An 18,329-nucleotide genomic window follows, 5' to 3' on the forward strand; every position below is an offset into this window, starting at 1 on the left:
AAGAGGGAAATGACCATAAGGGGGCAGAGTAGACCCCCCTTGACCCCCTAGGTTTGATGTGGGGGCCATAAAAGGGCCCCGCGGAGCAAAAAAAAAATTAAAAAAAATTTTGATTTTCGCGGGGTGAGCGCCCGGTACGCGCACCGGTACGCGCACCGGTAAGCGTACCGGGGAGCTTACCATGGGGAAAAAGAATGACAGTTCTAAAAGTAGCTGTTTAAAAAAAAAATGTTTTGTTGTTTTTTTTATACATACACATACATATATATAAATGCATATGCATATATATATATATATGCATATATGTGTATATGTGTGCGTGTAGAGAGAGGTAGAGAGGTAGAGGTGTAGAGGTAGAGAGGTAGAGAGGTAGCGGTAGAGAGGTAGAGATTAGTAGAGAGAGAAGAAGAGAGAGGTAGAGAGGTAGAGAGTAGTGAGTGAGTAATAGAGAGTAGAGAGTGAGTAGTAGAGAGTAGTAGAGAGCAGTAGAGAGAGTAGCAGAGAGTGAGTAGTAGAGAGTAGTAGAGTGAATAGTAGAGTGAGTAGTAGAGAGTAGTAAAAGTAATTTACAATCGTTCGGAATATCGGTGTTTGGGCAGATATGATCCAGGGACCCCCAGTATGCAAGGGGAATTAGTCCCCCCTCTACAAACGCGCCAGTGGCCTGCATTGCAGAGAGGTGTAACAAGGGTGTGGCCTCATTACACTTCTCTGCAATGCAGCTCCCTCGCGCATACTGGAGGCTCCTGGTGGACCAGTTGACCCCAGGGAGCCTCAGTATGCAAGGGGAATTAGTTCTCCCTCTGCAAACGCGGCAGTGGGCTGCGTTGCAGAGAGGTGTAACAAGGGGCATAGTCTCATTACACCTCTGCAATGCAGCCCCTGGCGCATACTGGAGGTTCCAGGTGGGCTAATTGGCCCCCAGGGGCCCCCAGTATGCAAGGGGAATTAGTTCCCCCTCTTCAAACATGCACGGGGGCTGCGTTGCAGAGAGGTGTAAAAAGGGTTGTGGCTTCATTACACATCTCTGCAATGCAGTCCCCTGGCGCATACTGGAGATTCCTGGTGGGCTTTCAGGTCTTATATAGTTAGGAATTAGCATTAAAAAAACCTTTGAAATTCACTGAAAAAACCATAGGTTTCACACCAGTTATAGTTAGGAATTAGCATTTAAAAAACCTTTGAAATTCACTGAAAAAACCATAGGTTTCACACCAGTTATAGTTAGGAATTAGCATTTAAAAAACCTATTAAATTCACTGAAAAAACCATAGATTTCACACCATTTATAGTTAGCTGGAAATTTTACTGACATAAAACCATTGAAATTCCCACGTGAGGTTCCGTGACGGTTCCGTGACAATTTGAACCCGTGTTTTCAAGTTTGTCGGAAATACATAATATTGGTATCGGCGAACCGCAAATGATCCATTTAGTATATCCTGGTGTTTTCGCTACGCTACGAGCAAGAGCACTCCTTCTATTGACATATTTCTGATCTACCCACGGCATCCATCTTAGATCATGGCCGCCATTTTGTGATTCTTGCCCTCACATACGCAATAACCTCTGATCATTCCACTTTGATTAAGGACACGTATCCTTAGCCGGAGATTCACCTCTTACATGACACGTGCACCTTAAACCAGATCACGCTGTAGCTGCATGACTCGACAAAGGCTGCCTCCTCTGCCCAAGGCCAGCCCTGCCAAACTGGTCTTCGTGTCCATTGTACCTGATCATGATTAGGCGGCCGAAGCCGGTAGCCTTGCCCATTTACAACCCACAAGCATCTCTTATCCCACTTTTCTATCTTCCACACCTGGCTCTGTTTCTTTCTTTCTGAATCTTTATTAGGGGGAGGTAACGAACTTTACGATGAGGCGGTCCGGGTCCTGAATGCAATATTGACAGGGAATTGTGACGAACTAGTGGGAACCCCTCTTCGTAGATGTTTTGTATCAGATTTTATCAACGGTTCCTGTGTACGCCAAATATTTATTGTCTATGACACAAAGGTTTTGGGAACGTACCAACATGTGAAAAATTCGCCTGAAGGCCAAAAACTAGTATATAAGGAGCAACCCGCTTTGTACAATTTGAACAGGCTCCTGGTTACTGCCCGTGTGTAGTATCTGTGACTTCTGTGTCCCTGCAGTAATAAACCTTTGGTCTTTGACGCCACCATCGAGAAGCCCGTGTTTCTGTTCATTTGTGCACCAAGGCAGGTGGAACTCCGGGGTCTTTGGGTGTTGTTCCCTGACACCTCTGGACGGAACCAAAAAGTCCAGAACTCCAATTGGCGCCCAACGTGGGGCCTCGTCATTCGGTACCGGTCCAAAAGCCTGAAGAGTTCGAGAAGCTTCGTGTGAAGATTCCTGAGGGAGGCGCCCCACTTCATCGATCCCGGCATATCGCAAAAGTGGCCCGAAGTTCTCTTCCACGAGGGTTTCCCGTTCAGGACGGCTGCGGTGGGCCGTTGCCTTGACCGTCGCCCTGTCTTGGACCCGAGGTGCAGTCCTTAGTACGGCGAAACGTGACGGGTTTCTCCTTGGTGACGTCTTCAGTGACTCAGTTAAGTATTTAGTGATAGCTAGCTGGTTACTTTTGTGAGGATTGTTAAAATCCTTGATCGGTTCTTGGTTTGGTTTGGTTTCGTAAGATTATCACTGGTTGTTCTAGTTACGATAATCTTTTTGGTTTAGTTTGGGTATCGATACATCAGTTCGTTTTGGTAGGCCTAAGTTCTTGGTTCGAGTGCACATATTTGTTCCGTGTTTGTTTGTTTTGTGTTCCGGACTGAAAATGGTAAGTCGGAAAATGTTGTCTTGTTTTAGTTGCAACAGTGACTCACGATTGGAGGACTCTTGTCTGGTTCCTCCGATTGGGACTCCCCTATATGATTTATATTGTAAACATGGCGTGGGTCCTATAGCTTACAATGAGGTATGGGTCCGTTATTGTAAGAAGGATGGTGTCCTTAGTTGGCCACTGCATGGTAGTTTTGAACCAGAGATTCTCGACAACTTAGAAGCGAAATTGTTTAGGAAGAAAGCCCGGCCGGCAATGTTTGATTCTTTCCGTTACTGGCGAAAAGAATCCAAACAGAGAGAAATGAAAAGGTTGAAAAAAGAACAGAAAGAACAAGAAGAGTTAACTCTAGAGCAAGCGACTAAACAGTTGCAGGCTAACGAGTGTGAGAAGGCCATAGATATAGCAATTAGAGAGCATAACTTAGCGATCGACAAGTGCTATCCTGCCTTGCCATCGAAAATGGCTAAGATACTGGAGGATTCCGAAAACGATCCTCTGTTATCTTATCTGTTACGGTCACCTCCACCGTATGCACAAGGTGCTACGGCTCCACTTGTCCCGAATGTTCAATTGCCGGTTGCTGGACAACCTGGTGTTCCTGCTCCTGTCCCTCAGAATCAAGCTCCCGTACCTCCTGTGATGAATGTGAATGTTCCTACAGCTCCTCCTCTTCCTACACTGCCAGCCTCTATACCTGCATCCGTACCTACTGTTCCTCAAACTATTTTTCTCGATACTCCTACTGTTCCGTTATCTATTCCTACCTCTACTGCATTCTCTACGTCTGCGAGTGTACTAACTCCACTTTCTGTTCGTCGAAGAATCACTGATTCTGTTACTAATATACTGTCTCCTATATATAAAACTTTGATTAAGACTCCTACTCCTGATTCAGTTCAGAGACGTAGTCAGCTACCAAGTACTGAGGAACGGGGAATTTTAGATTCCACGGCTCTCAGATGGATTTCGAAGAGTAGAAGATATAGTACGAGAGATGTGTTAGACACATTTATGCAGTGGGGAGAACCAACACAACGGTACGTCTTTGATGAGATGTGCTCGTTGTTACGTGAAGAAATAGAAGAAGACGATGTCGAATCAGATTTGGAAGATTTAATTAGAGTTCAAAAAGAGTTTGCTGCTGGAATGATAGTGGGTGAGAATATAAAAGAAGCGATGGAACTTATTTTAAGTTTTAGGAATGATCCATCTCTTCGTTCACCGAGAGATTTAGAAAAAGGTAAAGTGAAGCTTAATCGCCAATATCCAATGAGGGAGGTTCCTCCAATTTGGCGCGAAGCTATTCAAGCTGACGCAGTGAATGGTATTGCTGCTGCTCCAGCACAGTTCCAACGAGTGTGGATACACATTCCATGGAAGCGAGCAGAAGTGCTAGCGGTGAAACAGGCCTTGCCAGATCCACGTAAAAATCCAGCTGGATATTACAAGGAATTAACACAGACAGTTGAGGCTTGTATAATGAACTTAGCCGACATCGATATGTTGTTTGGTAATGTAGTTCCGCAACCAGTGTGGGCTAAAATTCGTAGAGAGGATCATCAAGCTGCTTTAGGTGGTGATTGGGCAGCTATCACTGCAGCAGATGGTCAGCAAATAGGTGGTGCGAAACCCGAACCTCTAATTGCTAATCTTCCAGGTAGAATAATTGATCTAATGAAGACTCTAATGCCAGCATTGCGTGTAAATTGGGACAAGTTGTCAGCATGCAGGCAGAAGAAAGACGAAAGTGTCTCCGACTTCTTCACGAGGTTTGAAGAGACTTTTGTAGATCATAGTGGTCAGGACATGAGTACAGAAGGAGGACAGAGATTGTTTGTCGATAAATTTGTGCATAATTTGTTACCTGAATTATGCAATAAGTTAAAAGACTCAGAAAGTGCGTGGGCTGTATCTACGACAGCGCAAATACTTGCGACTGCACAGTACTACGAAAATAGGGATAAAGAAGAAAAGGAAAAATCAGAAAAGAAAACAAAAGATTTAAAAACTAAAGTTCTTTTGCAACAGGCGTATCCGCCTCGCACGAATCAAACTAATACGCAGCAAGGTTCATACCAAAGGACAGATTATGGTTCATCAAGACCTCAATATCAGTGGAATCAGTGTGCGTACTGTAAGAAAGAGGGTCACTATAAAAATGAATGTCCGATTTTAGCACAAAATAACGCAGCAGCAGCTCAGAGAGGTCGTGGTGGTTTTGTGCAGAATTCTAGAGGTCGAGGACGAGGTGCTATGCCTCCACAAACGAATGATCGTCCCTCCAATCACTTTGATCAACGAAATGGACAATCTACTCAGCAAAATAGATCTCAACAATATCTTGTCGAGGACTATAATGAAGTAGATGAGGGTTTTCAACAAAATGGGTACTAGGACAGCCATGGACAAAGAGAGGGAGTAGTATCAGTTCCAGTGGATCAGAGTGGGCCTTATGTCGCAGTAGCAACATCAGGTGTAGTCGAACCGTTTCTGTTGGATACTGGTGCCGCAAAAAGTTCTATCATTCATGCGAAACTCCCTGGCGCACCTTTGTCTGGCTCAACAAATGTTTCCGTAGGTTTTTCAGGCGCCCCTGTTTACAACCCGATATCTGGTCCTTTGTCTATTTCTGTTGGACCATGCCAATTGAAAGCACCCCTGATTTTGACGACAGGTTGTAATGAAAACCTGCTTGGTTTAGATTTGTTAAAACGACTATATGCGACATTGTACTGTTCCCCGGAAGGAGTACAGCTTACATTGGGTAAAAATATCACTTCTCCGATGTACTTGTCAATAAACGCACTCCCGCCGGAGCTACGTTCACTCCCTGATTCTCTTTGGGCGACTGGTCCTAATGATGTAGGTCTCCTAGAAATTCCACCGTATGTGGTAACTTTGAAAGCGAATGTAAAATTTCCAAGAATTCCCCAATATAAAATATCCAGTGAAGGAGAGCGTGCACTTTTATTGATTGTGCAAGATTTGATTAAGAAAGGTGTGGTTGAAGAAACTAGAGGAAATGTCTGTAACAGTCCTGTATTGCCGATCCTGAAACGAACTGATCCTACAAAACCTCCAGTTTATAGGTTTGTCATAGACCTTAGAGAAGTTAATAAGATTGTAATCCCACAGTTTCCTGTAGTGCCAGACATTACTGCCTTGTTAACATTGATTCCTGCCACAGCCACATGGTTCTCAGTTATTGACCTAAAGAATGCCTTTTTCAGCATTCCGATAGCTGAAGAAAGTAGAGATATTTTCGGATTCTGTCTAGGAGGTCGCAGTTTCAGATTTAAACGCGCTCCACAAGGCTATTGTGAGAGCCCATCCATTTATAGTCAAGCATTAAAAAGCCAGTTAGATTCTTTTGTCCTTCCTCCAGGTTCTGCCCTAGTACAGTACGTAGACGATCTTTTAGTGGCTGCCGATGACAAGGAAACTTGCAAAGCAGCTACAATATCCCTATTGCATCATTTGTCTAAATTGAATCACAAGGTGTCTCCTTCGAAAATGCAATACTGCTGCCAAGAAGTGACCTACCTAGGTCATCTCTTGTCAAAGGAGGGAAGGAAGTTGACCCCAGAAAGAATAAAAGCAATTACGCAGATGAGTGTTCCATGCACACAGAGAGAAGTACGTGCCTTTCTAGGTATTACCTCTTACTGTAGGCAGTGGATCCCAAATTTTTCTCTTTTAGCGAAACCATTGGTAGCTTTGACTGGGAAAAATGTTCCGAGTCCGGTGCCATGGTCTGATGAATGTCAAGAAAGTTTTACTGAATTACGAAAAGCATTGTGTTCAGCTCCTGTATTGGGTACACCTGATTACAGCAAACCATTCACGCTCTACGTTCACGAGAGAGAAGGTTGCGCGTTGAGTGTTCTGACACAGAAGTTTGGTGATAAACAACGCCCTTGTGCGTATTTCTCATCAACATTAGATCCGGTAGCCAGAGCGTTGCCTAGTTGTTTGAGAGCTACAGCGGCAGCTGCAGCTTCCATTCGACAATCTGCTGGTTTGGTGATGAACAACATGCTAGTGGTCATGGTTCCTCATGCAGTGGATACACTCATGAACCGAACGAAGACACAACACCTTACTAGTGCGAGATTATCTGGTTACGAGCTGACATTACTAGCGAGTCATATTCAGATCAAAAGATGTAATGTATTGAATCCAGCAACACTGTTGCCGACTGATCAAGAGTCGAGTGATTCCGAGCCACATGATTGCTGTTTTAAAACGGAGGAAGAGACAAAAGGACGCATTGACTTGAAAGATACTCCGCTATCAGATCCGGATGGTACGCTGTATGTGGACGGGTCATGTTTTAAATTGGAGAATGGTGATGTGACTGCTGCTTACGCAGTAACGACTTTGAAGACGATTGTGGAGACTGCAAGAGTGAGTCAGAATTCTGCCCAAGCTGCAGAATTAATAGCTCTAACGAGAGCGTGTGTTTTAGCTGAGGGAAAGAGAGTGAATGTGTTTACAGATAGTCAGTACGCATTTGGCGTGGCCCATAGTTTTGGCCGGTTGTGGAGAGAAAGAGGTTTCATTACGTCCCATGGGACTAAGATCCAACATGGTCAGCTAGTTAACGACTTGTTGGAATCTCTAACCTTGCCGACTGAAGTTGCGATTGTGAAGTGCAGTGCTCATAAAGCAATCACGGATGATGTTGGTCGTGGGAATGCTTTTGCTGATGAAATTGCTAAACAGACAGCTAGGGACACGATGAGCAGAATGTATGTTGCTACGTCTGCAAGATGGATTGCTGAATCTGGAATGTGTGAGGATACTATGGAAAGTGTGAAAGAGATTCAGAAAGAAGCAACTGAGGAAGAGAAACGTGTATGGAGAGAAAGTACGGGCAAGTTGGACTCGAATGGATGTTGGATTGATTTGACAGAACAGCAGCGTTGGATGTTGCCCGATGCATATGTGCTTGCAGTAGTGACGATGGCGCATGGACTAGCGCATATAAGTTCTAAAGGGATATGTAAGATGTTGGCTCCGGTCTGGAAGAATGAGGGAATCAGTAAGTGTGCAGAGAGAGTGGTGAAAAATTGTATGGTGTGCTTGATGCATAATCCTGGCAAGGGAACTCCAACTCCAGCTGGTCATTTCGCTCCTCCTTCCTGTCCCTTTGAAGTAATTCAGTTAGACTTCATTCACATGGAACGCTGCAACAATTTGAAGTATGTCCTGGTGGTAGTTTGTGCTTTTTCCAGGTGGATAGAAGCATACCCACTAAAGGACAATACTGCCCTATCTACTGCCAAAATTCTTCTCAAGGAATTTTTCCCTAGATTTGGAATGCCACGGATTGTATAGTCGGACAACGGAAGTGAGTTTATAGGGAAAGTTATGCAGAGTGTGTGTGCCGGTTTAGGATTGAAACAGAAATTTCACAGTGCAAACCATCCCCAGTCTGCTGGTTTAGTCGAGGGTTACAATGGCACCCTCAAGCTGAAAATAGCCAAAATACAAGCATCCACAGGTTTAGCCTGGCCAGACGCACTTCCTTTGGCCTTGTTATCAACAAGAGCGACAGTACATTCTAGAATAGGGCTTAGTCCGTACGAGATAGTCTTTGGTCGCCCGGCAAATATCTGGGGTGTGCCAAGGCCTAAAGAATTTTGCTCCATTGAATATCCTATGTTGATAGACTATCTTTACGACTTGACTGCTAAATTGAGTCTTATTCATCAACAGGTTTTCGATGCTTTGCCAAAACCTCCGGAGAGTCCAGGGCATCAGCTGAAACCAGGAGATCTGGTCGTAATCAAGAACTTCGCGAGGACGAAGAACCTTCAGCCGAGATTTGTGGGGCCTTTCCAAATCTTACTGGCAACGAGGACAGCAGTTCGTGTAGCTGGCCGCAAGCACTGGATACACGCCTCACATGTTAAGCGTGTTCCTTTGCCGCTCCCTTACGACGACTGGGTGAAGAAGGGAATTGGTGCCTCCGAATCTGAAAGCACACCGAAGTTCATCTCTTTCAGCGATGCCGAATTGATTACTGACACTTCAAAACCTGACTCTCCTCCTGAAAAGACTCCTTTGAACACTGAGCATTTGTCTCCAGCATCAGAAGAAACTTTGCTATCTGCGAATTTGAACTCTGCAACAGCTGCTAGTGATACACTATTTTCCGATCAGACAGTACCAGTGAAGCAGAGATACAACCTAAGAAGCCGTAATATGGACAAATAAAGCAGGCAACTGCATATTGTGATTTTGATATATTGAACTTTTGCCTTCAGCCAGGAAGTTTGCTATTGTTTATTGTTTTTAAAAAATTGCCTTGCCGTCTGGGTAGCCGTAGGGTCGTGGCTGTGTGCCTAGTTTGAATTTGCAGGGGTCTGACACAAGGTCGATCTTTCTGTTGGTTCTGGGAACTCCCAGGGCTGATAGAGGCATTTTCATCTACGTACACATCATCAGTGGTCGCGAGCGGATTGTAGAAGATGGAGCTTCCTGCGCTGCAACGAGAAAATGTGATTTATGTTCGCAGAAACAGACTTAATAGAATTCTTCATAGCAAATGCTTTCTGATGCAATGTGCCATTACATTTTTGATTATTTTAGCAACATTGGTGGGTGGAATCGTATTTAGTATAAATTTGATTTTTGTGCCAGTTACTACAGTACCTCCCCTTGATCCTGCTATTTCTACTGTTTCTTCTATACACTCTTTTCACTCGTTTCCAGAACATGAGCAAGCCCGACGCTCAGAATTCACCAACAACACTTTTGTACAACTCTTGCATCAACACCAACTGGTAGTTAACACTACAAACTGCTGGGTGTGTGGCTTGATACCCCACACTATGGATAAAGGTATTCCCTATCTGGTTTTGCCTTACAGCTATAATGGATCATTTCAGGCCTTCCAAACCATCTTTGCTTATGCCCTTGAAACTTATCCTCCACGTCCACCACGTTCCACTAAATATAACTCTGCCAACAAAGCCTTAGTCCAGGGAATTATTGACATGGTCAAGGACGTCAATAATACTCCATCTTACCCTAGAGACGAATTGCGAGTATATTTAAGTTGGAATACTTCAGAGTATCGCCTTAGTTTAGGAGAAAGCAAGCGCAAAAGCTCAACTCCAATCTGGGTCGTACCTCACCGAGGTCAGGTCTGTTTGCAAGGTAACGGGAGAAATCCGAGAGCTCAGCTAGGGAGGAGTGAGTGCGTAGAGACTTACGTGTTTCCGGCTAACTCTTCCCCTGCCTTTCTTACTGCTAGGGGTACCTACTTCATTTGTCGAGACAGAGCTTATACATGGTTGCCTGCCGACTTTTCAGGATCATGTTATATTGCTCGATTACTGCCTCCGACATACACTGCTTCACCTGATTACCACAGAACCAGAGTAGCGAGAGGTGTCTTCAGCAAGGAAGATACCGCTGGTCAGGAAGCTGGAGACTTCTTCAAAGGCTTCCTTCCGTTCTGGGGGCCTATGGCCAATAGTAGAAACATACGTCAGCTAACACGGGTAGTTGAATCTACTATTACCGAAACTGCTGGTGCCCTTAGCAATCTGACAGCTGAGCTTCAAGCGGATAGGCTCATGACGTTGCAGAATCGTATGGTTCTAGACGTTATACTTGCAGATCGAGGTGGGGTATGCAGAATGATCCAATCGAGCTGCTGTGTCTTTATTCCTAATAATGCTCCAACAGTCTACGAGGCGATCTCTAAGTTACACAAGATTTCAGACTCCATACATGTAGACAAGGGAAACTGGTCCTTCATGGAGTGGTTTTGGACTCTGATATCAGCGTGGGGATGGAAGGTTCTAATGGTCATTGGTGTCATCTTAGTATTCCTATTCTCATGTTGTCTGATTATCCAGTGTGGTCCTGCTCTGTGTAGTCTTTGTGCTGCAACTTGTCTCAGAAAACCACCTGTGTTTGGAGAAAAGACACGAGAAAGGATGATGGTACAACAGCATGTCACTGACCTGATGAGCATAGAATTAGATTCAGACATAGACTGAGTAATTGCCTATGTAAGGGCAAAAGGAGGGTCTGAGGTTCCGTGACGGTTCCGTGACAATTTGAACCCGTGTTTTCAAGTTTGTCGGAAATACATAATATTGGTATCAGCGAACCGCAAATGATCCATTTAGTATATCCTGGTGTTTTCGCTACGCTACGAGCAAGAGCACTCCTTCTATTGACATATTTCTGATCTACCCACGGCATCCATCTTAGATCATGGCCGCCATTTTGTGATTCTTGCCCTCACATACGCAATAACCTCTGATCATTCCACTTTGATTAAGGACACGTATCCTTAGCCGGAGATTCACCTCTTACATGACACGTGCACCTTAAACCAGATCACGCTGTAGCTGCATGACTCGACAAAGGCTGCCTCCTCTGCCCAAGGCCAGCCCTGCCAAACTGGTCTTCGTGTCCATTGTACCTGATCATGATTAGGCGGCCGAAGCCGGTAGCCTTGCCCATTTACAACCCACAAGCATCTCTTATCCCACTTTTCTATCTTCCACACCTGGCTCTGTTTCTTTCTTTCTGAATCTTTATTAGGGGGAGGTAACGAACTTTACGATGAGGCGGTCCGGGTCCTGAATGCAATATTGACAGGGAATTGTGACGAACTAGTGGGAACCCCTCTTCGTAGATGTTTTGTATCAGATTTTATCAACGGTTCCTGTGTACGCCAAATATTTATTGTCTATGACACAAAGGTTTTGGGAACGTACCAACATGTGAAAAATTCGCCTGAAGGCCAAAAACTAGTATATAAGGAGCAACCCGCTTTGTACAATTTGAACAGGCTCCTGGTTACTGCCCGTGTGTAGTATCTGTGACTTCTGTGTCCCTGCAGTAATAAACCTTTGGTCTTTGACGCCACCATCAAGAAGCCCGTGTTTCTGTTCATTTGTGCACCAAGGCAGGTGGAACTCCGGGGTCTTTGGGTGTTGTTCCCTGACACCTCTGGACGGAACCAAAAAGTCCAGAACTCCACACGTTATAGTTAGTTGGACTCACTATAACTTGCGCGCCTGTAATGCACTGCTGATGACGTCACATATTACATCACTCATGACATGGTCAGTGACATCACTCATGACATCACTGATGACACCATCCTTGTGACAGAGTGACAGACCTAATTTCAGTGTAATGTAACGCTTGAAACACATATTCAAAAATAGAAACAAACATTTTCAAAAAAATGGAGATACCCAAACCAGTAACAACAACCAATTCAGTAATTCCACCATCTATATACACATCCACTCATTCACCAACAGTTCTATATAGTCACTCATATGTATACTCACTCATCATATGTAGTGATACACCTATACATCCTGTTACACATCAGCAGTCATCCAAAAGTTACTCACACACATACTCACACATGCAAATAAACTATTGAACATCCATTTATTTGCATATACATTTATACACACACTACCACCTTACTTCTAAGGAAACTTACCCATACTTACTCTCCTAAACAATCACTTATAGAAACACATACTTATTTAAACAGGAACTTCTACAATCTCTCACTATATATACTATACTCACTTATATACATCAATACTCACATATACTAGATTAAAACATATGTCGTTACTAATGAAGACACTAGTGAGACAGTCATTCACTCACTAACACACACATATACACACTCATCCACCCATACAGTCCTGCACATATGCTGTCTTCAAAACACATACAAACAGTGAGTCAGTCACCAACCCCTGCAGCCACTTATACACAAAGAGAAACACTGATACAAACATTTAAATATTTAAACAATACTCGCTAATATATGTATTCACTAAGATACACGTAATAAGCCAGTTACCCAACCAATTTTTTTTTTTAAAAAACATCCATTTACACACGTATTTAAACATTTATTCTTCCATCGACCTTTACAAATACATATATAAAACAAATTTATTTTTCAGAAAGACACACATTCACTGGATGGTGTCATCAGTGATGTCATGAGTGATGTCACTGACCATGTCATGAGTGATGTAATATGTGACGTCATCAGCAGTGCATTACAGGCGCGCAAGTTATAGTGAGTCCAACTAACTATAACGTGGGAATTTCAATGGTTTTATGTCAGTAAAATTTCCAGCTAACTATAAATGGTGTGAAATCTATGGTTTTGTCAGTGAATTTAATAGGTTTTTTAAATGCTAATTCCTAACTATAACTGGTGTGAAACCTATGGTTTTTTCAGTGAATATATATATGTACACACACAGATGGCGTGCTTCTGCCGCTTGAGACGGCGGGCACTCGACGGGGTTCGCCAGCCCCTAAATATTATGCAGCACTCCTGGTCCACTTTTTTCTTTGCTCGAAAACAACCAGAGTCGAGGCCCCAATGTAGTTAACAGTGCTTCAGGTTTATTTGGCACAAGAAAAACCCTACGCGTTTCGAGATCAGCCGATCTCTTGCTTACGGGTGGAGCTTAGGTGTACCGCCATTCTTTTTAAAGTGAAAATTACCGTGTTCCAAACTCACACGTGATCTATAGACATAGACTAGTTATTTTCGTTGTTACAATGTCTGCCAATTCATAAATGAACATTATAAAATATAAATTTGTTTAAATCAATTCCATCGCATTGTTATCATGCTTTAAAGTATTGTTGGAACAGGATATAAGTCCTTGTTGCGATACATAAAAAACAATGTGCATTTATCCCCAGTGGGCTTAAGGCCAATAATAGTTCACATCGGCATTCTTTGTTAGCATCGTATAATGTTTATTTTTCATTTTGTGCAATGTCTATAGTGTCCTCTTATATTTCAGACGATGCTTCACACAATGCCGTATGACTAAATGCCCAGTATAGTGCCCCAGTGGGCAAATCAATGTATCCATTATTATTATCCTTCCACTTCCTGTAATTAAGAAAGACATTGCTGCTTTAGCATAATTACCTGTGTCAGATCACATACTTAATAAGTTAAAATCATTTTAAAATTCCAAGAATACAGTTAGAGCAAACAGCAGCTACTTAACACACCTTTGCATGACGATTTCAATTCTGTAGGTGAATAGCTAATTCTTCCCCCAGATTGTGTTCCATAGGTTGCATTGTGTTATACTTGATGATATATTTTGATTCTAGCTTTCTTAGTTCCAGCCTTCTATTACCTCCTCTCCCTGTTCTCCACACAATCCAATACATAACATTTCATCAAATTTGGATTTTTATTGTGTTCCTCCGCAAAGTGTCTAGCAATTGGATACTGTTGATTTACATTCTTGATTGCCCTTTGGTGCTCTAGGATTCTCAGTTTAGCTTGCTTTGTGGTACATCCTATATAGAATGTATTGCATGGGCATTGCAGTGCATAAATAACACATTCAGTGTTGCAGCTAAGGTGTTTGGTTATTTTATGTGCACTTCGTTCTTTTGATAACTTCAATGTTTTGTAATTATGGCTGTATTTGCACGCTTTGCACTTGCGGCAAGGAAAACTTCCCTGTATTGTGTTGGACTTTTGGTGTTCCTTGATTAATGTAGTACTTAGTGCAGCCTTTAAGGATTTTGCCTTTCTGAAGGTCTATGAGGGGGTTTCATGAATGAATTCCCTTAAGTCTTTATCCAGCCTTGGTATGTCCCAGTACTTTCCCAGACCTTGTCGCAGCTTCCACGCCTGGCAGGCATAGTTTGTGATAAACCGTATTTTGTCATCTTTTTTGTTTTCTTTAGGGATCAACAGGTCGTTTATGACTATTTGGTCCACTCTTTCTACAGCCTGTTTAATGACTTTCTTGCTGTAGCCCCTTTCGGAAAATCTGTTCAACATTATTTTTTTCTCCTCTGAGAAACTTTCAACAGAACTACAGTTCCGTTTGGCTCTGATTAATTCCCCCAGGGGTATACTGCGTATTAGGCTGGGAGGGTGACAGCTATCCGCATGCAGGAGACTGTTCCCTGCAGTGGATTTCCGGAGTAGGGAGCTACTTAGAGTTCCCTCCCTCACCTCTAGTCTTGCATCCAAAAAGTCCATTTGTTTTTTGTCTATAACACTGGTAAATTGTAGATTAAGGTAATGAATTCTCATTAAGGATGGATTCAAATTCTTTTACCTGATCAAGTGTGCCCTTCCAAATGCAGAAGATATCATCTATGTCTCTCCTCCATAGGACGACATGGGTATGTGAAGTGGGAGATCTTATTCACCACTTGCTCCTCCCACCAGCCCAGGTAAAGACCTGCGAAACTGGGGGCGAAGCAAGTACCCATCGCCGTCCCCCTCGTTTGTTTGTACATCTGTTTGTTGAAAATGAAGTCGTTGTTTGTAAGGCATTCCCACATCATATCCAGGAGCATGTTGGTATGTGTTAAATGAGAGATAGATCTCTCTTTTAGATAATGTTTACAGGCATCTACCCCTAAATCTTGAGGGATACTGGTGTACAGGCTGGTGACGTCAAAGCTCACCAGCCAATATTCTGGGCTCCATGTGATGTCATTGATAATTCTCAAGAAGTCTGACGTGTCCCTCACATAAGAGGGGAGATTCTGGACAAAGGGTTGTAAAAAATAGTCTATGTATCTGGAGGTGTTCTCGTATAGTCTACCCACAGACGAGACAATCGGCCTGCCTGGCGGTGTATGGAGATCTTTATGTAGTTTTGGCAATAGATAAAGTGCAGGTATTTGCGGATATTTACAGAGCAGGTAATTATATTCCTCATCCTCTATTGTCCCCCTTGCCTTCCAGTCACTCAATTTATTCAAGTATCTTTGTTTCATTTCATTATACTCGTGTTTAGTTGTTCTTACATAATTATCTTCATCTGCCAACTGTCTCAAACCTTCCTTTAAATACATGTCAAGCGGCCAAACTACTACATTCCCTCCCTTGTCACTGTTTTTGATAACTACATCAGCCCAACTCTCCATTTCTTTTAATGCTAGAAACTGTTGTTTATTCAAATTCCAGTTCACTTTGGGTTTCATTTTGTCCATTTTTTTCATCTCTTCAATCATGCCCTGTTCAAAGCTATCAATGTAGCTATTTATAATTTGTGGTACAAAGACCGACTTGGGTTTAAAACCACTATTGCTGCTCATTTCAATCGTACTCTGTGTCTACCATATTCAGCAGAGGATTGTCACTGACATCACATCCTGCTAATACATGAACAGTTTGTAAAAATTCAGCATCATTTATATTCAAAGTGCTGGGGTTTTCGCAAACTTGATCTTTTTTAATCGTGGTTTGGTCGCAAACCATTTTTTAAATTTAAGTTTGCGAGTAAAACGGAACAAGTCAATACGGGCGTTTGTGAGATTAAATTTTGATGTTGGACAGAATGATAGCCCTCTGGATAACACTTCAAGTTGATGTACTGTTAAAATACGTTTAGATAAATTTACCACAGGCATGGTGTTTACTTCTTTGCCGCTTTCCCTCTTGTTAGAACTCCCACCGGGCTCGATACTGCTTCTGATGCCTTGCCTCCTCTTCCTCGTGCGCCTCCTCTGCCTCCTCTTCCACGCCCTTTTGAAGGAGTGCCTGTCTGGCGTCCCTTGGCAATCAGGGCAACCTCGTTTAAAATTAGGTCTTTTACCGGTATTGATTCAATGGATTCTGAGACATCACTTTCAATTGAGTCACTGTCTTCTTCCACAGCTATCGATTCCCCTTCTACTACTCCATTTTGCTTGGGCAATTGTTTTTTTTGTTACGGGTGTTTTACTTGCTTTAGTTTTTTTGGCGGCATTCCTAATGGCATCAAATCTTTTTGCAAAGGTGAGGATTTGGCCTTTGCTATAATCGATTTTCATCCCGGTGAAATTTCCTCTGTTTTTTCTCCTTAATTTCTTCCTCTATTTTCTCCAGGCGTTAATCAATTTTACCCATCTCTGTGGCAAACTTACTTTCGGTGTACTTGTCTTTTAGTTTCGTAATGATCGCTTCACCCTCCTCATTCAACTTTGCACACTCTTTCTCTGCATTTTTTATAAGCATTTTAAGCATGTTAATTGAACACATGAATGAAACGGAAAACAAACTGAAAATAAATCGGATGGGGAAACAAAAGGATTGGGACATATACACAGTGCAAACATGCGCTGGAAAAATCAACAGCACAATGCTCTACCCACTGGAGGGTTTTAATTAAAAACTGTTTCTTTTGCATCATAGGTTTGAGCAGATGTCTCAAAACCCAAGGACAACATGGATAAAGAACAGTGGAGAGACACTAAATAACAAGGAAAAACAAGCAAAAGAAATCGAACTATGACACAAAATAAACGGTAACAAGCGCAACCACAAGTCCCATAAGCCATCTCAAAAACGGAAGTGATTCCATGAAAGAATGCCATTGGGGCAAACGAAATGACTTTAAAACACCGGACGCTGGTTGTGCTCAGAGCCAGGCTTACCTTTGAAGAAGTTCCATGTTGGAACGAAACATGTCGGGATTATGCCACAAGCCGCTGTTTTTTCACCATTAAAGGAGCAGAAATCAAGTTTTCAGGTGTGACCATTGGTTTTTTTTTCCCTCGGGGATTTAAACATTGTTGGAATATATATATATATATATATATATATATATATATAAATATCGACAGGAAGAGTGTGAGGGGGCGAGTACATCCTACATTGGAGGAGGAGCTCGATGACGCCGTCATGGGAGCGGTCTATCTACCACCTGTAAGTCATCTGACCCCCCGAGCGAGCGTGGAGTTCGTGGAACCGGCACTGTTGAGAGCCATTGGAGGCTTGAAACGCGTATGCCTGAGCGTTTCAGGAACTACTTAGCACCACGCGCAAAACAAAATCAACAAAGCCACTTGCCTTTATCCTCTGAGTTGTGTCGCGCTTTTTCCTTTTCTGGGAGCAGGCTTTGGACACATATTATGTCAGTAAGCAGGTCGCTGACATTGCGGCACACCCTCTCCGTCAGGTGCACCGTGTTGTGACCAGCACCTTGTGGAACGTTGTAGCAAAACTGCAAAACACGGTGCCCCCCAGCTGTTGGATTTCCATTAGGGTTTGAGGTGCGGCAAGGGGAGAGAGGAGGCGATAACGATCGCCTGATCAAGAGGTCTGGCAAGAGGCTTTGTTTTACCCTGCTGGGCACCTGAGCTGGAGTGTGGCCCTTAACCAGACATTTGGGACATCACTTAATGTGAGTAGTGTTGCTGTCACTGTACAGGCACGCTTAAAGACTACACCTACCAGCATGCATCTGCTCGACAGGAAGAGTGTGAGGGGCGAGTACATCCTACATTGGAGGAGGAGCTCGATGACGCCATCATGGGAGCGGTCTATCTACCACCTGTAAGTCATCTGACCCCCAGAGCGAGCGTGGAGTTCGTGGAACCGGCACTGTTGAGAGCCATTGGAGGCTTGAAACGTGTATGCCTGAGCGTTTCAGGAACTACTTAGCACCACGTGCAAAACAAAATCAATAAAGCCACTTGCCTTTATCCTCGGAGTTGTCGCGCTTTTTCCT

At 43.2% G+C, this 18,329-nt stretch overlaps 1 protein-coding gene across 1 annotated transcript in view; it reads left to right on the top strand.

Annotated features, from left to right (window-relative positions):
* CDS1 (CDP-diacylglycerol synthase 1) overlaps window positions 1-18,329 on the top strand; it is a 955,907-nt gene that overhangs the window by 267,531 nt on the left and 670,047 nt on the right. The gene's annotated exons all lie outside the window — the stretch shown is intronic.

Source organism: Lissotriton vulgaris, chromosome 3_1 (assembly GCF_964263255.1).
Source record: "Lissotriton vulgaris chromosome 3_1, aLisVul1.2, whole genome shotgun sequence".
In the NCBI taxonomy this organism is placed as follows: domain Eukaryota; kingdom Metazoa; phylum Chordata; class Amphibia; order Caudata; family Salamandridae; genus Lissotriton; species Lissotriton vulgaris.